The 8,439-nt window shown below is 38.0% G+C and overlaps 1 non-coding gene and 1 pseudogene across 1 annotated transcript; both read right to left on the bottom strand.

Moving 5' to 3' along the window:
* Nucleotides 1-256: 256 nt before the first annotated feature.
* On the bottom strand, nucleotides 257-328 carry TRNAG-UCC (transfer RNA glycine (anticodon UCC)). The gene has a single exon. It is a non-coding gene; the product is annotated as a tRNA-Gly (tRNA).
* A 6,453-nt stretch (nucleotides 329-6,781) lies between these two features.
* Nucleotides 6,782-7,848, bottom strand: LOC109560032 (small ribosomal subunit protein uS10-like; annotated as a pseudogene).
* Between the last annotated feature and the right edge of the window lie 591 nt (nucleotides 7,849-8,439).

The following is an 8,439-nucleotide window of genomic DNA, read 5'->3' as shown; positions in this document are numbered from 1 at the left end:
TATGGCAGAAAATAAAGAGGAACTAAAAAGCCTAATGATGAAAGTGAAAAGTAAAGTGAAATCGCTCAGTCGTGTCTGACTCTGCGATCTACCAGGCTTCTCTGTCCATGGGATTTTCCACGCAAGAGTACTGGAGTGGGTTGTCATTTCCTTTTCCAGGGGATCTTCCTGACCCAGGAATTGAACCCAAGTCTCCTGCATTGCAGGCAGATGCTTTACCCTCTAAGCCACCAGGGAAGCCCCAAGGTCGGCCCACTGCATTGGCCGGGAATTGAACCCGGGTCAACTGCTTGGAAGGCAGCTATGCTCACCACTATACCACCAATGCTGAAAGGGAAAGCGGAGAGTGAAAAAGTTGGCTTAAAGCTCAACATTCAGAAAACGAAGATAATAGCATCTGGTCCCATCACTTCATGGGAACTAAATGGGGAAACAGTGGAAACAGTACCAGACTTTATTTTGGGGGGGCTCCAAAATAACTGCAGATGATGATTGCAGCCATGAAATTAAAAGACGTTTACTCCTTGGAAGGAAAGTTATGACCAACCTAGATAGCATATTCAAAAGCAGAGACATTACTTTGCCAACAAAGGTCCGTCTAGTCAAGGCTATGGTTTTTCCAGTGGTCATATATGGATGTGAGAGTTGGACTGTGAAGAAAGCTGAGTGCTGAAGAATTGATGTTTTTGAACTGTGGTGTTAGAGAAGACTCTTGAGAGTCCTTTGGACTGCAAGGAGATCCAACCAGTCCATCCTAAAGGAGATTAGTCCTGGGTGTTCATTGGAAGAACTGATGATTGATGCTAGGAGGGATTGGGGGCAGGAGGAGAAGGGGACAACAGAGGATGAGATGGCTGGATTGCATCACTGACTTGGTGGACATGAGTTTGAGTGAACTCTGGGAGTTGATGATGGACAGGGAGGCCTGGCTTGCTGAGATTCATGGGGTCTCAAAGAGTCGGACACGACTGAGCAACTGAACGGAACTGAACTGAACTGAAGAGGCTAAGAAATTCAGAGCAACTGCAAAGAATAACAGTAAAAGGATAGTTATCATTCAAATTAGGACAAAATATTAATATTCTTTTATATTAGCAAGTAATTATGAAGAGTTAGAGAGTTGGGTTCAAATAATTCAAAGATTTGTTTACAATAATCTTCCTAATGGTTGCCTCATCTTTCAACTTTCTGCCCCTTCTATCTAATGAATGGATTTCACATAAAATATGGCTTTAATTATGGTATCTCTCTTTGCTATTAGTGCTGTTCAGAATCATTTAATAACTCCACACAAAGAAACCATAAATACTTGAGCGTGGTATCAGAAGCTGACACCACCTTCAGATGAATCACTTTTTTTCCTCAATAAGACTCCTTGGAGCTGGTAGATAGCTCAGAGCTGCTTTCCCAGTTACAGCCTCTTGGTTTTCTTATCCCTTAATCTTCCAATGAACAGACTTGGCCTCCATTCCCCCATGTTTCATCACTGCTCTCTTATTTCTCCTCATTCCAACTCAAATCCCACCTCCTTCTAATGGCTTTCCTAGTCACTGCAACCCATATGTAAACATATTATCTCCTATAATTGGATAGAATTTTTTTCTAGGAATGTAATGTTTCACTTATATTTAACAACCAGAAGGCTAAGTACTGTTAGAACATGAGGAATGGGATAAATAGTGCTGAATTTTTTTTTGATACTAAGAAAATTGACCACAGTACTTATCCCATAGCCAACAATATTACTATAGATATTTAGCCAATCATTTGATTAAAATGGGAATAAAAAACCTATAACTACCTTAAGCACATTATTTTAATGTACAGTATAAGATGTACATCCATTCACCCATTATTTTTAATGAAAAGTTCTACACAGTCTTCCACGCATAAACTATTTCATATGTGGGTCTCAACTTAAATTTCTTCAAAGTGAACTGGAACTTAAGACAGTTGCTAAGCAATGTGATATAGAATATTTCTAGATTTTTTCATTTTCTCTCACTTTTTTTGTAATTTTCTGCCTATGCATCTTTCAGCAGATTTTCTTTTTCTTTCATTTTCATCAACTCTATCCTAAGCATTCAATATCGTTTTCATACAAGCATCAACACTTCCTCATTCACACTCATATATCATCTGAATGAGCATACGTAAAAATATAAGTGTAATGACAATGTTAACTGGAATAAATAGATTTAGAAATAACACAAGTGATTCTTGGTGAAGATTCAACTCAAGTAGTACAAACACACAGGCTTTCCAGCCAGGACTTCAGTATGACATGGGCATCCATATGCATAATTTACAGAGTTGATTAACCAAAGGTCAGCTAAGATTTTTTTTTTTATTATAAAACAAATGATCAACAAACATGAACTGAGCAGCTACAAAGTGAACACTGTGACTGTATGTCAGCAGTTGTCAGAAAGAAGGGCATATGGAAGGCAGAGATACAGGAATGAGTGAACGGCACTGGCATCAAAGACATTACAACTTCTCTGGGGCTTTATGAGATCTCAAAAAATAACAACAACAGACCAAACACATAGTTGCTGGTCTTAAGGCACATGAAAAATGCACATATGGTTTGAAACTGAGGACACTCTTCCAAGACTTCCTCCTAGTCTCTTCTCAGAACAAACTATTCCATTCTGTTTGTTCCATTTGGTTTCCAACAGTCATCCTTGCCAAAGCTGACTCCCAGTTCCATTCCTGCTTCCTGACCTCTTTGGGTCCAACCACTAGTTCGGCAAGGGCAATAGAACTAGTCTAAGTCGCCAACTACTACAGCATTTCTGACCCTTCAAACCGGTTATACAGATCTGGGGGCAGTAATCTTCAGTATTCTCCCAGCTCCAAAGTTCCTCACAGGCTGACATGTACAATAGGTGAAATGTACAGGCATGAAACCACATAATCTGTTATCTATTCAATACAAAGATTTGAACAAACTTAGTATGACAAACTACATTTAGATGTTATGTGAATACTCATGTTTCTTAAGTTAATCTGTACATTTCTTAGGTGGCTCAGCAGTAAAGAATTTGTCTGCAATGCAGGAGATGCAGAAGAGGCTGGTTCAATCCCTGGATTGGGAAGATCCATTGGAGGAGGGCATGACAACCCACTCCAGTATTCTTGCCAGGAAAATTCCATAGACAGAGGAGCCTGGTGGGCTAAAGTCCATGGGGTCTCAAAGAGTCAGACACGACTAAAGCAACTGAGCATGCAAGGACATTTCTCAAACTTCTTCAAGTCCCTTCTCCCAGGATGGAATTGGCTGCCAGACCATAAATGACTCCCTGTAATTACGCTTTGCTTCCTTTGTGAGTGTGAGTTTCCTCTTTTTCTCATCATAAGATCTGGATGGGGAGAGAACTTCATCCCCTGAACAACTGGGACTTCTGCCTGTTCAGTTCTGCTGCCATGAACCTTCTCATCCATTTGATCCAGCCCAACTGTGTCCAAAGCTCAGTGACTTTTGTGGTCATTTTGTCTAATTTCCTCAAGGTGTCAGAGACATGTGATTTGTGAATTCACTGACTTTATGTTTCTATAACGTGATGGTTAAATTTCTGGGTCAACTTGACTGGACCACAGGGTGCTCAGATGTTTAGGCAAACATTATGACTGGTTTCTAGAAGAAGCATTAAAATCAGAAACATTGAAATCAGTAGATGGAGGAAAGCAGACTGATATTCATCATATGGATATGCCACACCTAATTAGTTGAAAGCCTGGCCAACCCTTCCCTGAACATGGAGATTCCTTCCTGCCTGATAATCTTCAAAGTGGCTTTATTCTCACTTTAAGACTTGAACTGAAACATCAGCTTTTTCTGGGTAAAGTCTGCTGGCCTTCGAGATGGAACTATACCATCTGCTCTCCTAGATTTCTAGCTTGCCAAGTCAACCTGCAGGTCTTAGGACTTGACAGCCTCCATAATCATGTGATCTGATTTCTTATAATACATCTCTCTGTCTCTATCCACACACACACACACACACACACACACACACACACACACACATAAACACATACACACACGTATAAATTCCTATTGCTCTGTTTCTCTGAAGAACTCTGGCTAACACAACTAAAAAGCCTTTTCTGTATTTCTCTTTTCAAAAGCAATATATTCTTCTTCTTAGTTCTTGCTCTGATTAATTCTGCTGAGCCAATAGGCTACCTGCTCCATTTCCTCTAAAATTTTTAGACCAAAGTCTAAACTAGACTGACTGCTTCACTTTGGTTTTCTTTTTATCCCTTTTATGACTCTCCAAATGCCTACCCCAGTTTTATGCACTGAAATTCATGAACAGTTCTCATTCTGCACAGGTACTTAGTTTAGATTGCTGGATCAATACCCATGCTGTGCTATGCTAGGTTGCTTCAGTCATGTCTGACTCTTTGTGACCTTATGGACGGTAGCCCATGAGGCTCTTCTGTCCATGGGATTCTCCAGGCAAAAGCACTGGAGTGAGTTGCCATGCCCTCCTCCTGGGGATCTTCCCAATCTAGGGATCAAACCTGAGTCTCTTACAGCTCCTGGATTGGCAAGTGGGTTCTTTACCACTAGTGCCACCTGGGAAACCCACGGTATCAACATATCCTAGCCCTTATAAGCACCCAAACTTCTACTTATTTTGACTTTAAAGGATTATATATGGCTTATTAGAAAAAGAAATCAAAAGAGATATATACTCTGAGAATATTTTCCTATCCTACAGAAACACACACACATATGAAACTTTTTAAAGATTCAACATCAATTAATCAAGATGTCTAAAATGTTATACATGAATATTATATGTGAACCTATGAGTAAAGTCATTTTTGGAATTACTTGAAATGTTTAGAAACTTTTTTAAAACCTCAGCATTTTATGCAATCACAGATGTGTGAGAAAAGGTAGCTTTTATACTTAAAAAAAAAAAAGACAATCTGTAAAAAAATTCCTAAAGTAGCCAACTGACCACTTTAACATGTCAGGACATTCTATATTAGAAGGCACATTGTCTGACTCCAATACTCAAAACAAATGTGAATCAAAACCTTAATATCTCACTGAAGTGATGATATGGGCCACAGCTAATTAAGGTGTAGGAGTCACAGTGAACTGGACAGTAATGAGAACCAGCACAGGCAAACCTTTGGGAAATACTGGAGTTTCTAACACAGATAGTTGCCCTCCCAAACCACAATGATGTAATTTTGTGACTCCATAGATTCTGAGGATCCAAACTATAAACACAAGAAAAACAAGCTTTAAAGCTCCCACTCCCTTTAAGACTGTAGTTCTGTATCTATCACCTACTTCTATATGGGCCCTGGTTGATTTTTGGTCTGTTGTGTGTGGTCACATCATTGAGAAGATTCACAAGTCACAACTCCTTCATGGCATCTCTAACTTTGTCTTAGAGGAGGGAGTGAAACGTCAAAATGTTCATCTCCTGGTTAGTACTGACTGAATTTGCTGTACCTTCTCTTCTCTTCATGAAGATGATGAGCCTTCCTGAGCCAGTGAGACACGGAGTACCCTGTAGGAAAAAGAAAAGATTATATCACGGGGAAATAAAACAATATTTCCAGTATTTATAACTAAAAAAAATGAATTTAATATTTCAGAATTAGATATGGAAACACAGCTTCTGAGAAACAGGAATGGTATCTCATAAATGCAGGATTTAGTTGAAATATCCAAGATCCAGTTAAGCCCTAATTTCTCATAATGGCAGAACATCTTGCAAGCTCAAATTCTGCATCATCTTCAACCTAAGAATTAGGAAATAGTCACTGAAAGTGTACTATATGCTACAGTCTATATTAAGTACTGTGCATTTACAGATACATTAAGTACAGTGTTAATCTTGGTAATGTTAAGAGCCTACAGTAGAGAAAGAGACCTGAAAAAAAATGTTTATGTACTGCAATATGCTCAAGTATAAGGTATTCAAAGTATTGTGGGAATAATGAGATTTGAAATATTTACTCAGGTGTGTCAATGATCACAACCCAGAGTCTAGAAGGATCAGTAGGAATTCCCTGAGAAACTAAAATCATGGCCAGTATTTCAGGCAGAAAGGATATTGTTTCAATTGTGCACGAGAACATTTAACACTGTCTCCTATTCAGACAAATACAAATAGTTCAGCGTGGACAGACTGACAGACATGATTTACAAAGACTGACAGACAACACAAGAAAATAGAGGTCAGAATGTGAAGGGCTTTGTATTTCCCAGTAAGGAGGCTGGCTTTTTTCTTAGATGTATCACTTGAAGAATGTTAAGCAAAGGAGTCATAATGTGAATCAGATTTATGTTTTATGCTGGCTGTAACACTAGCTGTAATATGGAGAATGGATAGAAGAGGATTTAGGTAGGAAACACCTGTGCTTGATCAAGCAACACTATGCATTTTGCATTTAGCCACACTTTACCAACAGGTCTTTAATCTTTTCCATTGGCCAGGCACCTTGTGTATCTTACCTCATTCAATTCCCATAAAAGTTGTATGAGTTAATTATAATCAACCCATTCCTAGTAAGGAAACTGAAGTGTAGAAAGTTAAATGAGATGTTAAGAAAAAAGGACAATTTTGACTTTGTATTTTTTTGGTATTCATTTGTATTTTTTTTAATCTCCCACAAGAATCATATAGGAAATATTCATGTTTATTAGCTTTTTATAAGTTGAAGTTTATAATTAATCCATCTCTGTAAGACCAAAGATAAAGCTTCTTTTTTAAATAACTATCAATTTATTACAAAAGTTGATTTAGACATCAGCAATGGTGACTTCCACCTGGACTCCTGGCTCAGTACTGATGGAAGGGATCTGCTTGACAACCTCAGAAAGACCCTGCAGATCAATGAGTCACTTGTGGATCCTTATGTGGAATCAACCCCAAGTCTTAGAACCTTCACCACAAGGAGTTTCCCTTGTAGTCATTCTCAGTTTTGGTAGGCATCCGAACAGATCCTTTCACTTTGAGATTCTTTTCCCTTGTGCCTCTGATCAGGTTAGCATATACCTTCTCCAGGGACTTCACATTGGGGCTGGTGAGAGTGCTCCTAATCCAGTGAATGGTCACCCCTGGCTCTGCTGGAGTCTTGCTGGTATTTTTAAGGGCCAAGTCTGTGGGGAAGCTTCCTGACCTACTTGTTCCTGGGCAGAACAAACAGCCATCAGTCAGGAGCAGGAGCAAGCAGCATTGGGCCTCACTTCAGCAGCAACCACATTTTCCTCAAAGAGAGAAAAACCTTCTTGATTTTACTTGGAATAGTTCAAAAAGAAAACGTTTTTCTCTTGTAGAGTATCTTATCTTTAATAATTTCATAAAACTAATTAATTAGCATGTTATGTAGCATATATAGTTAACATGCATACACGTCTGCCTATATCTGTGGATATTATTTCTTTTTTTAATTATTTATTTTGTATTGGAGTATAGCTCATTAACAATGTTGTGATAGTTTCAGGTAGACAGCACAGGGACCCAGTCATACATATATATGTATCCATTCTCCCCCAAACTTCTCTCCCATTCAAGCTACCACATATAACATTAAGCAGAGTAGGACCTTTGGTCATCCATTTTAAATATAGCTGTGTGTACATGAGGATCCCAAACTCCTGAACTATCCCTTCTCCCCATCCTTCCTCCCTGGCAACCATAAGTTTGTTATTTAAGTCTGTGAGACATATATGTATATATAATTTGATAATATAACATTATATGTATACATAATTCATATACCTACATGTATGTACATATCTGTGAATATTATTTCTACAATGATTACCTCCACCACCACCAGTAAGTACCAGACTAACCTTGTCATGTTCCACAGACAAATAAAAATAATAAGGATGGAAAAGACTTTAAGAGGGACATTCAGCATCAGCTATTTTAATATGAGCATTATAAACCCTTTGACCTTTTGCCATGATTATTGTTCAAAGTAAGCATATTTTTTTAAACTTTGCATTATTAGAAACAAATTTTTATTTAAATGTTGTGAATCACATTCTGCATCCCTACTTTGTGAAGCTGTTCTTGTCTTACTAAAATATCTGAATTAAAATGTTCTTATTCTTACCATTTTTAAACTCTTAATGCAAAACAAAATTATAATACTGCCTTAAAAACTGATTTCTTTAAAAAATTAACATGAAATTGCTAAGCAGTGCCTGAATTAACACAAATCAGAGTGCATTACATGGCATTAGCAGCTAATTTATTGAAATCATTACGTCTGCTGTTAGAGAGCACCATATGCCAACTCCAGAAATAACAAGCATTCAGAATCAGGGTCATTGCCTTTATATTTGCATATGTGGTACATTAATTGATCTCATGTGCATATTAAAATTAAAACTGCATTTTTCTCCAATATTCCCTAAGAAGTTTGGTTAGCATTATGTTATTAAGG

Source organism: Bos indicus, chromosome 6, assembly GCF_029378745.1.
Source record: "Bos indicus isolate NIAB-ARS_2022 breed Sahiwal x Tharparkar chromosome 6, NIAB-ARS_B.indTharparkar_mat_pri_1.0, whole genome shotgun sequence".
NCBI classification, from domain to species: Eukaryota; Metazoa; Chordata; class Mammalia; order Artiodactyla; family Bovidae; genus Bos; species Bos indicus.
Note: the sequence above shows the minus strand (reverse complement) of the source record. Positions and strands in the feature narration are given on the sequence as shown.